Here is a 19550-nt window from a genome sequence, read left to right as displayed (position 1 = left end):
AGAAACCTTGGTTAAAAACGGAGCAAGCAACGGTAGACATACCCTTGGAGGGCCTGGCATGGCTTCCAGAAGCTGAAATAACAGCAGAGGTAAAGAAAAATCCAACGATAGGAGCCACAATGCGAACAATTTTAAAAGAGCTTTGAAAAAAACAAATATGTCGAAATATCCGAGTCCGATGACTCCGATCCTGGGTACTAAGGCATTCCAACCAGGTCTGAAAGATCAAAGATTTAATGCTCTGCGACAAAGGGGCATAAGAAGGATCATTAATTTCTCAAAGGACAACCGATTAATGACAAGAAGAGAGATTGAAAGAGAAACTTCGCCAGAACTAGATTTTTTTTGGTTGTTGCAATCAGAAGCGTTCCTACGGACAAAAGTAAAGATATATACAAAAGGAAGAACATTATCTAAATTTGAGCAGTTTTGCTTAGAGGGGAACCCCCTGAGACACTCATTGTTGTATTTTTATGCAACAATAATCAACTTAGACAAACCACAAGAGAGATCTGGGACTAACATTTTCCCAAGAACAGAAAGATAGGATCTTGCGGTTTACTCATAAGGCCTCAGCAGCAAGCAGATATCAGGAGGGAGGATACAAAATTCTAACCAGATGGTATAGAACACCAACAGTACTGCATTGAATATATCCTCAAACGTCAAATGCCTGTTGGAGATGTCATGCAGCAGAAGGGACACTCTTGCATATTTTCTGGGAGTGTGCAAAAATACAAGAATTCTGGAAAATTGTAATAGAAACTAATAAAGAAATCACAGGAGTCTCATTAGAAGATAGGCCCGCAGCTATCTTAATACTAGATATTCCTATGTCAGTGAAAAAAAAAAAAAAAAAAGTCATTGCTAAGACTTTATTATAGCCGCGAGGGCATGTATCCCTGCCCTGTGGAAAAAGTAGAGCCCCCCATCGAGAGCACAATGGCTTGCCAGAGTTGCAGAGATACAACAAATGGAGAATCTCACAATGGCAATGAAAGATCAGGATGAGAGATACTGGACGATATGGGCCCCATATCTGAAATATAGGGGGGGGGGAATAGTGGGAGGGTAATGGATCTGGGATGGGGGGGGGGGGGAAGGGAACGGACAACCTTTCTTTTTTTTTTTCCTCTCTCTTATTGGGGGGAGGGGGGAGGTTAACACTGAGAAGAAAATTAAAGAGGTAAAGAAGAAAAGAGAAGTTACACAGAACCAGGGAAGGACCAAGGAGAGGGGGGAAATATAGGAATGTAACAGTGTCTTTCTGTCTGCCCTCTCCCTTTTTGGTTATAGTTGATATAAATTGAAGACATGAAATGTGATAATTGGAAGAAAAATAATTTATAAAAAAAAAAAAAAAAAAAAAAAAACTTTTTGGCTGAGTTTGCGATGACTGCTTCCTACAGAGGATGGCCCAAAAGTCGCTGTGTTGAGTTGGTGCAACCTTTTCTGATGGAGGGGTACCAAGGAGGTGTACCGTGGGATGTATCATAACCGAGATGACTACGACAATTTCCTAGGAGCAATCCAATCTAGAGAGCGCTGGAAAATATCAGCGGGGAGAATGTGGTCTCCCATAGCAACCGGAGAAAGTTTGTTTTCAGCTACAGCAGAGGTTTGGCTCAAATTTTGAGTGCAGATGTTGGTGCAAACGTGTCTGTTGCCGCCCCTGGCAACTGTGGTGAACATTTTGTTCAGCCTACAGGGGGTGACAGAGAGCACAAGAAACTAGTGCTTTCATCTTATGGCTGCTTGTGTGAAGTGGCAAGCCCAGAGAAGAGGGCATCGTATCCGGCATCCTGCAAGGGGTATGGCCGGGTGTGTGGGTCTGCTGTTACCCCTGGCAACAGGAAATTTGTTTTGACATCTACTTGTGAAAACACAGAAAAGAAGGGACAACACCCTCAATTGAAGCTTTCAACACCTGCTAAAGAGAAAAGTCCCTAGAGTTCTGTGTTTAGGTGCAGAATGTCTAGAAATAACTGAGATGTTGTTGGAATTGGTGAAAATATTTCCAATGTACACCTGCGTGCATCCACAGCAGAGGGGTGACCTGGTACTGCATAGTACCAATCGGTGGAGACAGGTTGTACAGGCGATGTTAAGCAATGTGGATAAAAATTGGTTACTGCAATATTGGCTACTTTTGTGGAAAGTTGTCTCACAGTTCTCTGCGAGAGTGCTTCCAGCGGCAGTTATGTGTGGAAGGCATTCAGGGGAACTGCTAGAGGAATCAGAAATAATAGACATAGTGGAAGTCTCTCTGTATGGTCGTGTGATGGGGTGCATTCCTGCTGGTGCGGTCCGAGGTGCGGCTGAGCAGTGGTTGGTACGTGGCGTGTGTACTGTCTCACCCACTAGACCTCATGTAAAGGAAGGGCCCGGAACAGACGCGGAAGCAGTGGGAATTCGGTCCATCACTCACATAGAGGTGCAGTTTGAGGTACCCGGAGACACTCTGGCCGGAAATAAGTGATGGTAACTAACAAAAAAGTGTATGAGATGTAGAGCACTGTCGCACAACTCAGAGGTATTGGTTAGGGTACCAATGGACACAGAAATAGTTAAAGAGATTGGTGTGGAAAAATGTGGTGAAAAATGTCCATTGGTAAGATCGTCGCTATTGGAGTGTTGGACAACAGGGGGTGTTATGAAACTGCGGTCCAGAAAAAATGTGTATATCTAGGGCGCTCCAAGCATTTGAATCCTGACAGAAAGTCTGTGTTGGAGAGGGTAGCAAATCTTCACACACTTTAGGTAGCACTCAGGGAGACAAACACGTCCCACTTCTATGACACACTTCCTGTCCACTTCCTGTTTGTGTTCCATGCTGGTTTTTGTCTCGCTTCGTCTGACATCATCCCCAGGTTTCAGCACTATTGTGTCCCCTGAACATTCACAGCACAAGTCGGCTGTTATCTCGTGGATTTCTCTGGAATCTTAACCATCACAGACTGGGACTGCCCTGCCACATCTTCTTGACGTACTTACCTGCTACATGCCTGTTTCATCCACCATCTTGTAAGTGTTTTTAACCCCTTTAAGGGATATTAATAGTTCTATACTTCTGCACTTAGAGGCGCCTTGTTTGTTTTTTTGTTGTGAAACTGCGGGACTGTCCCATAGGGAGTAACTGCTTGCCTGTAGGTGGTCCCTCCATAGACACTGTCTTTGCAAACAAGGGGACAAGAGGTCCTAATGACAATGTTGTGTTGAATAACCCCCCTAGTCGAACACTGCTATTAAGGTTAAACAGAAGAATGTGGTGTTGATCTTAGATAGTTTGCTTGCCAAGGGTAACCACATAGGGGTTAGTGAACCTGAGAAACAAATGTTGATGGTTAATGTTGCGTCAGGTAGTGGGAGAGGTCAGTCCCTGACATATTTCATGGAAGTGGGTCCCCAACAGTCCCAGGAGAGTAGGTCTGTGGGAGGAAAAAGGATCCTGAGGCCAGAAGGTAGAAGGGATAGAGAGATTAGTGGGAACCCACCGTTCAGGAAGAAGTGCTGGTGGAAGCACACCCAGAAGAAGATGTGGGTGGAGTGCCCCTTTAGAAAAAAGGCTGGGCAGATTAGGACTCCTGCTGCTGATAGTTGGCACAGAGGCGCCACGGTGACGTGTTGGTGAAAACATACCCGGAAAAAATGGGCCTACACAGCCAATGGCTGGCACAGAGGTGTCCCAGTTGTGATGATGGGTCTATGTGTTCCTCCCTCCGGTCCGAAACAGGGGGGGAGGATATGTGATGGTGGGACTCTGTGCTATGTGAAAGATTGCTGGTTTATGTCAGGTTTTGGAGAGAAAGACACATTAATTGCACAGCTGTGTCTTGGGCTTTTTAGTTCTGACCTGACATGGCTCAGAGCCCAACCCAACAGACAGGAAGTCTGGGCCAAATCCACAAAGCAGATGCGCCGACTTAACTCGAGATTTCTAATTTTACTCCGCGCGTATCTTTGCGCCCGATCCTCAAAACGAGTTACGCATTAAAATCCAGATTTTCTGTCCTACCTAAAATGATTACACCGGCGCATCCTCGGACGCAAATTACGCTAGTCACGCCGCTGTTTTTGATAGGCAAAGATGCAAATGAGGGAGATAGGGTGATCCACATAATTAAGTGTGTGCTCCGTAGATTACGCCCTGTGCGCACCTGTTAGTTTCCCTGCGCAAATTTACACGTTATAAAAGCAGCCCTAATTTTACACATGCTGTGTAAAGGTCTGCTGAAGCAACAGCATTGAGGAAAACCTGAGCACACATATTTGCTGGACTTCAAACTGTCTGCCAACATGCCCGGGCCATCCATGATCCTAGCAGCACTCGCTACTTTAGAGGCGCAAAGAAGGAGGAGGAGGAGGAGGAGGAGGGCACAGGAGAGAGTATACCGCCCACGCCGAGATCTCTTTGGCATGCCTGCTTCTGAGGTCTATGGCAACTTCCGTTTTAACCGGGAAGCCATCCTGGAATTAACCAGAATCCTGCAGGATGATCTCACCACCCCAACCCAACGATCCCATGACCTGCCACCTCTCAAAGTAATGGCAACACTCCATTTCCTTGCCACTGGGTCTTTCCAACGCACATGTGGAGGTCTGTCTGGGATGGCACAATCCTCCATGAGCAGGTGTGTCCATCAAGTAGTCCCTGCAATACTGAGACGCATGGCCAATCAATTTCAAAAACCCACCCAGGAGGACCAGCGATTGCAAACCATGACGGACTTTTACAACATTGCCCGATTCCCACGGACCATCGGGGCCATGGATTGTACCCATGTGGCACTACAGCCCCCCCATGAGACAGAGCACCTGTTCTGGAATCGGAAGCACTGGCATTCCATAAATGTCCAGGTAATCGTGGATGCCCATGGCCTCATCTGGCACGTCTGTGCAAAATTCCCTGGATCCTGCCATGACAGCTATATATTCCGGCAGACCAAAATCTCCAGAGATTTGGAACAGAACATGTATGGAGACAGCTGGCTGATTGGTGAGTGACATGGGTGTCAGGTATGTCCCCCCCCATGATGCAGACATCACAAGGGGCACATGCATGACTAACATCCTTATGTCTTTTCCCTTCCAGGTGACTCTGGATATGCCCTGGGACCACATATGATGACCCCATTCAGGAACCCCCAAACCCCAGGAGAGCAACGCTACAACGAGGCTCACATTCGCACCCGGGCAGTTGTGGAACGCACATTTGGCCTGCTGAAGTCCCGCTTCAGATGCCTGGATAAGTCTGAGGGTACATTGTTGTATTCCCCAGACTTTGTGTGCCAGATCATCGGTGCATGTTGCGTGCTGCACAACTTTGCCATGAGAAGGGGCCTGGAGATTGACATACGTGCTGACCTGACCCCCCACCCAGGCAATCCCCCCCTAACCCACTCTACCCGGTCTGCTGAGGGCACAGCAGCCAGGAGACGCCTCGCAGAAGGCATCTTTTCACAGTAAACGCACATGAATAATGTCACAATGAGAATGTTTTTCACAGTAAACGCACATGAATAATGTCACAATGATAATATTTGTTTTCACAGTAAACGCACATGAATAATGTCACATTGAGAATGTTTTTTATTCATAGTAAACGCAGATTAATTATGTCACAATGAGAATGCATGAATGCACACCACTGTGGTCCCTAGCACAGACACATCACATGCACATCGAATTGGATTAGATCCAAGTACCCCCCCCCCCCCTTTGGTACTTGGGAGCAGTAACACAAATTTTGGCACTGTGCATTCATACACCATTCAGGAACCTGGGATCACTTCTCCCTGGTCCTGGGGATCCCTTCTCCACCAAAACTGAGGGTGACACCCTTATTTTATCAGGAATGCCACCCCCCACATTCACACACATAAACCAAATCATAAGTACAGTATAATAAACTAAATCATAAAAAAATAAAACAAAAATAAATCAAAAGTACCCCTGCTAATTAATTCCTGCGGCGAGTGCTCCGTCTGGGCTGCCCAAGGGCATGGGCACGGCCAACTGGAGGACCTTCACGGGGGGGTGTGAGCAGGGGAGGGAGTATCTTCACGGGGGGGTGAGTGAGCAGGGGAAGAAGGAGCCTCCCCTGGTGTCTGTCCTCCTGCTGGCCTGCCCTCCAAGGCCACTGCTATTCTGTTCAGACATATTGATACAAAAAAATCACTGGCGCTCAATGGGAAATAACTAATATCCCATGAAATACTTGAAACCCTTGTATGGGCTGAGAACAGTCCGTGCTGCAGAGATCCGGATACCCTGAAGTACCACAAATACACAAATACATCAAAAAGGAAAACTCTGCGCTCCTGAAAGTTCACCAATTGTAAATCCACTTAATGTTTGTGAAGAAAAAAAAAACATACATTAACACTTTAATTTTCGGAAGATCCAGTCCTTTATATGGTTAAAAAAGGGAAAGTTTCCACAATGTACACAATATAATAAAAAAAGTATAAAAAAAACTTTCCAAACGTCTGCATCAGACCAGCACCCTCTTCAGACTTCAAATGGTTAAAGCTTGCGGTTTTAGTTTGTGGGCTGTCTAGCAAGACATCATTAGTGCAAATGGTGAGCACAGTACATTACCCAGCCAGATGTAAACATCGACCGAATGTCCTTCTCCTGGCTGATGTAACAATGTCCGGGATCCTAGGCTCTCTCCTATGCGGGTCTGGAAGCTTCACAGACCCGATAAATGTGACTGCGGGAGACACAGCGTGGATCAGCCTATCAGAAAGGACGCTCTCCCTGGGTGAACATGCAAGCGTCCCACGTCTGAGACGCTGTCTCAGTAAACCAGCTGTACTGCAGGGAGAAGTTTAGGCGCCCTCCAGTGGGCAAAATGCAGTATGCGCTTGTTGAAAAATCAACAGCGTTGCATGGCGATTAAAATAATCGGATATAAAAGTTCTTATGCATGAATAGGATCTTCCATCATAAAAGGGGGATATTAAGAGGGGTCCTAGACGACGCGTTTCGCCCTTACAAGAGCTTTGTCAGTCAATAGGACCTAGGTATAAAGTTTACTTAAATAGACTAAGATAGGGGGGGGGATTTGAGGAAGGGGAGGAGAAAGGGGAGGTGTACCAAACCGAGAGATTTAACCCTTTGGACATCCAAAAATACAAACAGACAAATAAATCACATATATATTGCAAGAGAATTATTTTTTAAAAATATATTGCAAGAGAATTATTTTTTAAAAAAAACATATTAGCATATCATAAATTACTGAAAGATAAACAGCAGTTTTTTTGTGTCTTAACTGGTCACTAGATCTCATTATAACAAATCTATATTGATGCAACATAATATCCACAATAGGTTGTATGGGCACTCTATCCAAATGGTGCCCTCTAGTGCCAATTAATAAAAACTACTCATAAAATGTTTTAGAATATAGAATAAAAAGCTATATATAAAATAGGAAGAGTTAAATAAGAACGTTAACTTCAAAACGCGTCGTCTAGGACCCCTCTTAATATCCCCCTTTTATGATGGAAGATCCTATTCATGCATAAGAACTTTTATATCCGATTATTTTAATCGCCATGCAACGCTGTTGATTTTTCAACAATCGCATACTGCATTTTGCCCACTGGAGGGCGCCTAAACTTCTCCCTGCAGTACAGCTGGTTTACTGAGACAGCGTCTCAGACGTGGGACGCTTGCATGTTCACCCAGGGAGAGCGTCCTTTCTGATAGGCTGATCCACGCTGTGTCTCCCGCAGTCACATTTATCGGGTCTGTGAAGCTTCCAGACCCGCATAGGAGAGAGCCTAGGATCCCGGACATTGTTACATCAGCCAGGAGAAGGACATTCGGTCGATGTTTACATCTGGCTGGGTAATGTACTGTGCTCACCATTTGCACTAATGATGTCTTGCTAGACAGCCCACAAACTAAAACCGCAAGCTTTAACCATTTGAAGTCTGAAGAGGGTGCTGGTCTGATGCAGACGTTTGGAAAGTTTTTTTTTATACTTTTTTTATTATATTGTGTACATTGTGGAAACTTTCCCTTTTTTAAGCCTGGCCAGCCCGGGTATTGTCCTGCACAGCCCGGGTATTGTCCTGCACAGCCTGGGTCAGGGCAGTCACCTCCTGGGACACGCCTGTTGTGGCGGTCTTCAGGTCCAACAAACAGGTGATGACCCCCAAAGAGTTTGTGGCCACATCACCGAGTGACTCCCTCATTGCACCCAGGCTGTGCTCCATCTTGTTAATACTTTTTTGTATCTCACCCAGACTGCGGGTCTGCCGGGCATTGTCCTTCTGCAGACTGGCTGGCAGACGCTCAAACACCCCCCCTGGTCTCCTGGGTCTCCACCCTGCCTGCCCCTGAGGCTTGTGGCTCTGGAGGAGGGGAGAGAGTGACCCTTGTGGGTTGCAGCCTGTTGGGGGAGGAGTGGGAGGGGCTACCCCTGATGGTGGTCTGACTGCTGCCAGCCTCTGGGGTAGCCTCAAGGGTATCCTCAAATGTCATTAGCTCAGAGGCCAGAAGGATTTCCCTGCCAAGCTGCAGGTTTTCTTCTTCCTCCCCCTCATCCTCCTCCCCCTCCCCCTCATCCTCCTCATGAGGGGAGGTTTGGCCACTCCCCTCCCCTGGGGAATCCTCAGCAGCCTCCTGTCCTTGGGGTGGTGCAGCAGCCTGGCCTGATGGCCCAGCATCCTCCTGGGCTGATGGGCCAGCATCCTCCTGGGCTGATGGGCCAGCAATCTCCTGGTCATCTGTGGAGGACACCAATCACAGGTTTGAGGATCCACACACTTGGCACATCTTCCCTTCCCCCACCCACACATGCTAATCACCAGATAGAAAAAACAAAACTTACCTGGCCCCACAGGAACATCAGAGTCAAAGCCACGCAGGCCCACCACCTGCTCTGGCTGGAAACACCGGGCCACTGCCCATTCCTCCTCAATCAGCCGGATGGGGCATGGTCCCCCTCCTCCAGTGCCCCTCCTATGGGCAGTGAGCTTGGCCACCTTATTGTGGACCACGCTCCTCGGATCATTGATCTTTTTCTGGATGCCAGCGGGGGTCCTCGTCTCCCCCCCCCCCCGCCGCATTTATCTGATCTGTAATTTTTTGATAGATCTTCTTCCTTTGGGCCGGGGAGGTGTTCGGACGATGGACCTGGCAAGGATTTGCTTCTCCACATGGGTAAAATTGAGCTTCCTGCGCTTGGGTGCCATCACAGACACCACTCAGCAACAAGAAAACTCACAGGACAAACAAACAAAAATTCACACACAACAAACAAACAAAAATCAAAACACACAACAAACAAAAAACAAAACACACAAGCAGACAGCTACTACAAAGTCAAAAACAAACACCCAAAAAACAAACACAAAATCCAAGCAGAAAAAAAAAAAAAACACTTAGCAGAAACAAACAACTACAATCTAATACTCCTCCAAAACTTCTCTATCACACACAACTCACCAACAAACACTGACAAACGTTCAGAGCAGAAGCAACTTGCTCTAGGAAGGGAACACAGGGAAATACTTTTGCAAGGGAAGTGTGTTTGAGGCCCCATACTCACGACCAAACATGTCTGCTGAAACTGGTCCGCAGGCCAGTTTCAGCAGACATGTTTGGTCGTGTGTGGGCGCGAGCGGGCCGAATTCCAGCAAACATTTGCCCGCCGGGCCTTTTCCCAGCAGACAAATATTCCTGGACTTGTTTTAAAACAGTCCGCTGGAATTCTGCCCGCTCGGACATGTACGGTCGTCAGTACAGACCTACCGTACATGTCCAGGCGCCCGCCGTCCCTCGCATGCGTCGAATGACTTCGACGCATGCGTGGAAGCATTTTAAAGGCGGGCCGCCCACGTCGCCGCGTCATTGTCGCGGCGACACCGCGTCATCGACGCGGCGACACCGCGGACACGCCCCGCGTATTGTTTACGCGCGGACTTCTGTACGATGGTGTGTACAACCATCGTACAGAAGCCCTCTGGCAGACATGTATGGTGAAAACGGTCCGACGGACCGCTTTCACCATACATGTTTGGTCGTGAGTACCCGGCCTGACTGGGGCTATTTACACACAGGGCGATCCTCAAACGAAGTATGCTTGGCCTTTTACCTATCTCACTGATTGCGCCAAGCAAAGTTCTGCACATGCCCAGTGAGAAGCAGATTCGTGCGCGCATGCGCAGTACGGCCAGCCCTTCATTTGCATGGGGTCACGGCTCATTACAATGAAGCACGCCCACTTCCTTCCCACTTGCAATAACCCCTGCCTTACGCCTCGGAATTTAAGTTAGCGCTATTTTGTGCGCAAATGCGCTGTGGATACGGCACTTACGAGACCAACATAGGGTGCCGTAACTTAAATGACATAAGTTTTGAAAAACGTAATTTCCGCCGCTGGCTGTGGATTTGGCCCTCTGTTCCTGGGAATCAGGTGGATTCCCAATCCCTCTGAGGAGTCAGAGACGCTGCATGGGTGCAGCTAGAGCATGCATGTCTGCAGGAGGCAGATGTCGTTTGATGATTGAGCAGCAAGACGCTTATCAGGAGAAAGCTAGGTTTGAGCTTATCCCTAGGAAACTGTTTGTTTGAGGAACAGAACTTAGGCCTAGGCTAAAGACCTGAAACAGCCGTATGGCAAGTATGAAAGCCAGGAGGCTAAACTGTTGAGTATGCAAGATGCAGAAATACTGTTGTATTTGTGAACTTTTGTGCTTTTAAATAAAAGCGGGCTACCAGGCCCTTAAAAACTCAGTTCTGGACTGGCGTACTCACTGGAAAACGCACCTACCGCTGGAGTCTGATCACCCCAATCTTACACCTTATATCTGCTTAAACACTACCTGGTCCCTGCCGCATTGCACCGACTCGGGGACGACCACCTTCAGCAGATATACCATTCCCTTCCCAGTTAATCCACCATAACTGGTATTCACCGGGGACCCATACCTCAGATGTGTCCCCACCCATCAAATTCCATAAGCCTGTTTAGGGAGCCATCTTGAACACATGGATTTTTGCTGAAGTGTACAGGCCTGGGGACTCTATCCTCAGCATAGTATCCAGTCTCTTTCCATCCACCTATCTCATAGAGGATACGATGATCGGTTGATGTACTACTCTGCCTTGGATCGTATATGACATCAGTCATTATAAGCCTCTCTTGACTTTCGGTGGCATAGGTCATCTTAAGTCAACACGCTCCGGTAAGCCTGCATTGCTTTTGGTGGTGGTTTTATCACGTACTGGAGAAGTCACTCATCTCATCCATTCACTTTTTCACTAGATTGACTTTGTTTTGGTTTATGTGAATATTTTCAGCGAACCATTGTTGATTATATCACTTTTTGCGCTTTTGCACCAACCAACAGGCGCAACAGTTCACGATGCATCTTATCCATTCACTTTTTCACTAGATTGACTTTGTTTTGGTATATGTGAATATTTTCATCGAACTATTGTTGATTATATCACTTTTTGTGCTTTTGCACCAACCAAAAGGCGCAACAGTTCACACTGCACCACGTGCCCAGCGGCACCATATTTATTTCCTGCAATATGGGACTTGTATGTTGTTGATGCACATTCTGTTTATAATTGTTATGTGTTTCACATTTTTTGGCAATTGATTTTCATTATTGACAGTCAGTTTAAGCGCTACACATTTATTTTCCATAAGCCTGTTTAACAATGCCTCTAAAGACCCAACCACCACAGCGCAAGGTGTGAAGCCTCACACCTCTGCGCCCCGCCAAAAACGAGCCAGGAGGGCTCATTGAATGCTCTCCTGCAAACCCGGTGTCCACAGGTCCGTGCCCACTGAATTCAGATGCACCCCATCAGCGCGGAGATACCTCCATGTGTCCACCTCAAGCTCCTGATGCCGGACCACCAACCCCCCAGTGCGAGCCACAAACTTTCCAACCTCCTTGTTAGCTTTTACCCGGGCCCTGCTGAGCTTGGACACCGACCTGGCATGACGCCAAGCGGTGCGTGTCACCATATCCGACCACACCACCACCATACGGGGAAAGGCGGCCTGTAGCCGAAGCACGTCCAACTTGACGTCCCGAATAAAATGTCTGCTGGACCGAACACCCAGGTCGTTGCCACCTGCATGCAGTACCAGGACATCCGGGGCCTATCCCATCTAACGGCCCCTGTTAACTTCCGTGACCACCCTGCTCCATAACAGCCCTGGAATACCTAACCACCTGACACTGACCTCCGATCTGGGAAAACCAAGCTGACGGCCATCAGGCCTGACGACCGCCCTCTTAGCCCCCCAGTTAACAAACGAGTGCCCCAAGATCCACACTAGGCAAAGGTGATCTGAAAGAAAAAATGTCCAACATAACACACTCACCCCCATTGCAGCATAACACACAGTAACAGTAAACGTGAAAAGTATACAAGAAAACACAAAACAAAAAACACCACCCAGCCACCCTTCATGTACTAAACCAGATGAGGGCGGACATAAAGCCTGAACCTGTCCGAATACCATCTGCCAATGCGTTTGACCACCGCAGCGTCCAAACCCCACCGGGTGGCCTCAGTAGCCACCCCGATCCAAAAGGAATGCGAGGAGAAACTGCGAGCTGCAATTCCTGCTGCAGAGAGGCAGCGTCGCATGACCGATACAAACTGAAAGGTCGACAATGCTGCACCATCGTCATGTACCAAGAAGGAACCCGACACCCCTGGACGGATACCCAAATAATCACCTACCACCGCTACCGGGCATATGTCAGAGTCCGGCACCCGGAGCAAGTACACATGCGCCCCCCTACCAGCCTGATCCGTCTTGGACCGACGGATGAAAAGTCTGACCGACTCCCGAATTGTCTGTCGCTGACAACCCTCCATGAGCCGCTTTTGAAGGACTAACCAATTCCCCCACTCTAAGGGCTCCATAAAAGGCAAGGGCAAAAGCCACCCTGAACAGCAACGTCTCAAAAAAGGACGTGCAAACCACAGACGTCTGCAAGAACAACGTCCGCAAAATATCAAAAGTGATAGGCTGGCGGCCCCCTTTCCATAGCCCCTCAAGGCCTGTTTTACCAAGAAGTCCTTAGTAAAATCCGGCATGCTCCGGATTTTAAACCAAAGTGCCAGGTCCGCTAACTTCCAGTGCATGGCCGAAAGGGACACCCCTTCCGCAAAACCCAAGCATACAAAGTAGATGACCAGCTGGCAAAACTACCCACCCGCTACAACAAAGCCCCCCACTCCCTCCAGACCTTAGAGTAGAATGACCAAGTCGACTCTCTCAAGGAATTCCAAATCAAACCTGATGCGATTCCAACGCAACCCGCCAGAGATGGAGGACAAGGGGTTCCGTGTTGCTCTAGGTCATAGTTGCTGACCGGCCCCTCCATCCAGATAGACCTGCCATTGAAATCATTCAAGAATTATTGCCATACCCTGAGATCGGCCCTGTGTTTCTTATTCAGCCTGATGAAATGCCTGGGTGAAGTGACCCCAGCCGTGGCAGTCGACAGCTGTCGGCAAAAAAATCTGCCCATGGGCATAATACGGCAAGCAAAATTGTGCTTGCCCAGTAGAGACTGCAGGTCCCGCAGCCGGATCTTAGATTTGCACGCCGCCAAACTGACCTCCTCTTTCAAAGCCCTCAACTTATCGTCAGGCAGATGACATTCCATGACTCGATTTCTATCCCCAAAAATTTGATCACCTCCGCGGGGCCTTCTGTCTTATCCACCGCCAAAGGCACGCCAAAACGCTCCATCAGGTGTTGCACCGTCGCCAGCAGCACACCACACACCCTGGATGTAGGGGGGCCAACACATAGAAAATTGTCAAGATAGTGAATCACTGAGATGACCCCAGCCACATCCCGCACCACCCATTCCAGAAAGGAGCTAAATGTCTCGAACAGAGAGCACAAGATAGAGCAGCCCATCGGCAGGCAGTGATCAACATAAAAGGCCCCCAACCACCTACAACCAAACAGGTGAAAACTATGCGGGTGGACTGAGAGTAGGCGAAAAGCCGCCTCAATGTCTGTCTTAGCCCCCCGTCCCTAGCGCCGTACCCAAAAAAAGCAGCGTCAAAAGAGGTATACAACACCGCACATGACTCGGGGTCAATGGCATCATTGACCGAGCCGCCTTTCGGAAACGAAAGATGGTGAATAAGCCGAAATTTATTGGGCTCCTCCTTAGGAATGACACCCAACGACGATACCACCAAATACTCCAATGGGGGTATGTGAAAGGGCCGCACTTGCGGCCCAAAGACACTTCCTTGCCAGTTTTTCAGAAACCACCTCCGCATGTAACAAGGCCTTCGGTCCGCCGCAGGGGGAATCCGCGGGAGCGAACAAGGAATCAAAAACCCTTCAGTGAAACCCTCCTGCAACAACAGTGCAGCAGCCCGATCCGAATACCTATTTAGAAAGGGGGACATCCTGTCCACCCTCACTGAAGTCCGGCCTTTATCCCGCAGCGTCGCCGGCACAGGATTTTCCGGCCTTAAAGCAATGAGAGAAGGGGTGCGCCCCCAGCAGTGTGAGCATTCATGCTTGTATCAGCAGTTTGTTCCGAACTTACAAGAACCCTCATTGAACTGCCAACACTGACCCCACTTCTTTGTGGCCGACTGTCCAGGGGTGGTAGGACTTCCGGCCCCCGTCGAAAAAAAATGAGGTTGACGCCCGCGGAGATGACATGAGTTTCATCCACAAACTGATGTCCTTGTGATCCCACCGCAGTGCCGGACATATGGCCTTGCGCTGACGAAACTGTTCGATGATTCCTGGAGACCCCCTGTAGACCGGGCTGGAGAAGATGTGCAGGCCGCCGAAGGCCCCGGCTGTTCGTCTTCCGTTCTGCGCCATTGACCTACAGGACTGGAGGTTCTGGTCGTGACTGGGTGGCCCCTCTTCACCCCCCCACCGCTGGGAGGGGCCTTGCTTCTCACCTCTGCGTCTTGAACCCTTGGACCCTGACTGGGTCCAGGTGTGAAGGGGTCGCTGGCTTCCAAAGGCTGCATGCCCAGACCCGTGGTTAGACTCCTCCCCCGCTGAGCCGCCATAACCGGCACAACACGCGCCGGGGATGGTGCCGCAGTCACGTGGGTCTTCCTGCGATCCGTGACCGGGGATGGGGAATGACTGCGTCCCTGTCCCGCAGGGCTCCGCCTCCGTCTGGGATTCCTCCCGGCTCCTGCATCCGCCCCAGATGATGAAGGCTGGGTCGGCTGAGCCCGAGGGTCCGTATCCAGGCTCCCATAGTGGCGCTGAGCCCTAGGTGCAGGCGATGGACTGTAGCACTCTGGTGGGTGAGCCCGCCAAATACGCCGCCCCCGCAAACAGGCCGGATCCCCGGCGGCCGTACCTTGTATGGCTGCGATCTGACTCTGCAGCCAATCAGTCCCCATTATGGCCGCCATGTCCTGGAGTTGCGCCGCCAGGTCCCGGGAGTCGGCCATGTTAAAAGAAAGAGAGAGATACAGTGCAGTCAGCACACTAACGTTTTGCCTTCTCGTGTGCTGACCGGAAGCTGCTGCATGCCCTGTGACCCCCCACACTGCCCAGCCTCCCCAGCCATGGCCATCCAATCCCCTGCTTGCCTGCGTCCTGACTGAAATGACTTAACCCCCACTAGCCCAGTCTGCTGGGCACCTTCTCATGCCGCCCTGCGCTTATTGTTGCTCTTTCTTTTGCTCCGGGCTTCCTGCATGGGTACAGCCAGAGCATGCATGTCTGCAGGAGGCAGATGTCATTGGTGATAGAGCAGTAAGGCGCTGATCGGGAGTATGTTTAACTCCAGGAAAGTCTTTTGGTCTGAGGAGAAACCTAAGGCCTAGGCTAAGGGCCTGAAGCAGTCATGTGGCAAGAATGTAAGCCAAAGTATTGCGTATACAAGATACAGTAATGGTGGAATCCCCTGTGTGGGCTACTGATACCTTTGTGAACTTTTCTGTCATTTTAAATAAAAGTGGGCTACCAGGCCTTTTAAAAATTCAGTTCTGGACTGGCGTACTCACTGAAAACGCACCCACCGATTGAGTCTGATCACCCCAATCTTACACCGTGTAGGTTTAAGAGATATTTCTTGCACCTACAGGCTTAATCTAGGCTTACCTGTAGGTCTAAGTGGTCTGTAATGCCTAGGGTGACCACATTTCCATACAGCCATTCAGGGACACCCCCCCCCAGCAAGCAGCGGTCGGTGACATCACAAGGAGGCAGTGCCGTCATATGACGTGGCCGAGAGGCCCCGCCCCTTACCTATTTAAGCATTTGTTTCATGTATGGAAGCCCAACATTGCAGCTGCAGGCAGCCACTTAGATTCACAGAGTGTAATTGTTCTTGCGATGTTGGGCTAACATACATGAAACAAATGCTGTTTATATCTAAGGCACTAAAGTTGTATATAAAACCCTGTACTTTATACCACAAAAGAAATACAAATGACACAAGGGATCTGGGGTAAAAACTGCACATACACTGACCTACCCGACTACTACACTGACCTTCCTGATCCCTACACTGACCTAATTGATTGCTGCATTGAAATACCTGACCACTACACTAACCTGATTCCTACACTGACCTACCTGATCATTACACTGACCTACCCGATTCCTACCCCGTCCATTGGGGGAGCATGTCAGATCCTCAGCTCTAAGGGACTAATGCTGGGACCTGTAGTCCTTCATTAGGAGGATGAGGCCAGTGGCAGACTGGCAGTGCTGGGGGCATGGGTTAAGTGGCAGTGCTTGGGAAGGGATGGGATCACTAACTCTCACCTGTTAGTGTCCATTTGGGAGGGGAGAGGGGCTTGGTGAGGGTGGGAGAAGGGGTGAGAGAGAGAGAGAGAGAGAGAGAGAGAGAGAGAGAGAGAGAGAGAGAGAGAGAGAGAGAGAGAGAAAGAAAGAAAGAAAGATGGGGTGGGAGAGAGAGAGAGAGAGAGAGAGAGAGAGAGAGAGAGAGAGAGAGAGAGAGAGAAGGAAAGAAGGGGTGGGAGAGAGAGAGAGAGAGAGAGAGAGAGAGAGAGAGAGAGAGAGAGAGAGAGAAAGAAAGAAAGAAAGAAAGAGAAGGGGTGGGAGAGAGAGAGAGAGAGAGAGAGAGAGAGAGAGAGAAGGGGTGGGAGAGAGAGAGAGAGAAGGGATGGGAGAGAGAGAGAGAGAGAGAGAGAGAGAGAGAGAGAGAGAGAGAGAGAGAGAGAAAGGGGTGGGGAGAGAGAGAGAGAGAGAGAAGGGATGGGAGAGAGAAGGGATGGGAGAGAGAGAGAGAGAGAAGGGATGGGAGAGAGAGAGAGAGGGAGAGAGAGAGAGAAGGGGCGAGAGAGAGAGAAGGGGCGAGAGAGAGAGGGGGATGGGAGAGAGAGGGGGGTGGATGAGAGAGAGAGGGGGATGGAAGAGAGAGGGGGGGTGGTGAGTGAAATTGACCCCCTAAGCTGGCCTGCAGTCCTTCCTGTACCCCCTGTCCCAGCCCCTGTCTGTGGGTAGGTGTGTGTGATGTATGCACCTACCTCCAGATCATCCTTGTCCTCTCTGTCAGCCTTGATGACAGGCACAGCTGGAGCAGACGTTGGGGGAAGGTGTGCAGGCTCTGGGAGGATGTCACTGCTGCTGAGGTCTTCTCTCACTCCCTCTCGTGCTGTTCCTTCCAGTCAGCCTCCTGCTGCTCCCCGGGGCCCCCACTCTCTGTTGTCCTCAGGTGATGATGCTGCTCTCCCTCTCAGATCAGATGCTGTGTCCCTCTCTGGTATGTCAGGGGGCAGCCTCGGAGCTCAGCTGCTTTGGGTCCCAGGAGGCAGACAGAGCAGAAGCGCGGAGGAGGAAGTGAAATCCTCCCGCGCTTTCAGCTCTGAACACACTGCAGCCGTGATGTCACTGGTTGCTACAAGCCAAGCGGCTGTAGCAACCAGTGAGCACAATGAAAGTCATGGGGAGGTGGTTCTGCATGCCGCAGACAGCGCTACCGCGGCTCAGACTCTGCTGAATTCATAATGACTTTACCCAGTGCTTCATTCCGGGACATTGTATTGTCCCGGAATGAAGGCATCCGGGAACAGGGACACAGATGCCAATTAAGGGACAGTCCCGGGCAATCCGGGACACGTGGGCACCCTAGTAATGCCGTGTACACACAATAGTTTTTTCCGATGAAACAAGTCAGATGAACTTTTTTCATTGGAAAGCCGATCATGTGTGGGCCCTATTGGACTTATTTCCATCGGTGTAACAAAATAGAACATGTTTTACATTTTTCCGCTTAAAAAAAAAAAAATAGTAAATTCGTCTGTGTGGAACTCCATCGGAGAAAAATCTATGCATGCTCGGAAGCATTGAATTTCATTTTTTTTCGGCTCGGCATAGTGTTTTACGTCACCGCGTTTTGGCACGGTCGGAATTTAGTCTGATAGGCCCAGATTTTTTATTTTTTTCCTTTCACAAATATATGGTACACTTGGAGTGGTCAAATAAAATGGCACTATTTAAATACACTAAGCACATAATTTATTAAGGGGGCACTAACAAAATATGGGGATAACATTAACACTATTATTAATTCCCCCCCTCTCCCTTTTTTTTTCCCTCTCTTCTTCTTTTCTCCTCTCCCCTTCTAACAGGGGCCTCCTTCTTCCTTAGGGGAACTCCTCTCCATCCTAGTATACTAGGGTATCTGGAGGGGCCAGGGCCGGCACTACCACTAGGCGGAATAGGCGACCGCCTAGGGCGCACTGCCGCCTAGGGCACCCAGGCGTACTGTCCTCCACGGAGCTTGCACTATCCACCAGGCAGCCGCCCTGACATGTCAAGCAGCAGCGCCGACACCGCCCCCCCTCCCTGGCTTGAGCTCTCCGCTCTGACACTGACAGAGAGCAGAGGGGGGGGGGGGGGGCTGCCTTGTTCTGAATCTGAGTGGAGAGTGTAGAGGGGGATTGCTGGACACATGTGACTCACATGTGTCCAGCAATCCCCCTCTACACTCTCCGTTCAGAACAAGGCAGCCACGCCACCCCCCCTCTGCTCTCTGTGTCCACAGGCCTCTCTCACTTCTCTCTAGTCTACAGTGTCCAGCAGCACAGCGCCCCCCCCCCCCCCCCCCATGTCTGGAGCGGACATGGATGGTGCATCATGGGATATAGCATGGCACTGGCACCTGCTCCCGGTGACTTGTCCTCAATGTTCCCCTAGCGGGAAGTTCCTTCACTGACTGCGCAGGCGCAAACTTCCCGACGGAAATCCCCAAACCTCGCCCGGCATCCAGGCTCATTCTTTAACATCCCCGTGGTTTGGAGTATGTTAAAAAAGAGCCAGGAGGCCGAGCGAGCCGTCCGAGCGCAGCGAGGACGTGAGGCCGACTGGCCACTTACCTCGAAATCCACGTCGCCCTGGATACCGGCCGCGGTTCAGGGATTTCCGTCAGCAAGTTTGCGCCTGCGCAGTCAGTGAAGGAACTTTCCCGATAGCTGGAACCGTCTCAGCACATCAGTTTGCGCATGCGCTGGAACTTCCACGATAGCTGGAACCAGCACGGCAGATCACCGGGCTTGGGGACAGGTGGAGC

This window comes from Rana temporaria, chromosome 11, assembly GCF_905171775.1.
Source record: "Rana temporaria chromosome 11, aRanTem1.1, whole genome shotgun sequence".
NCBI lineage: Eukaryota > Metazoa > Chordata > Amphibia > Anura > Ranidae > Rana > Rana temporaria.
The sequence above is the reverse complement of the archived record's forward strand: the minus strand, read 5'-3'. Positions refer to the sequence as shown.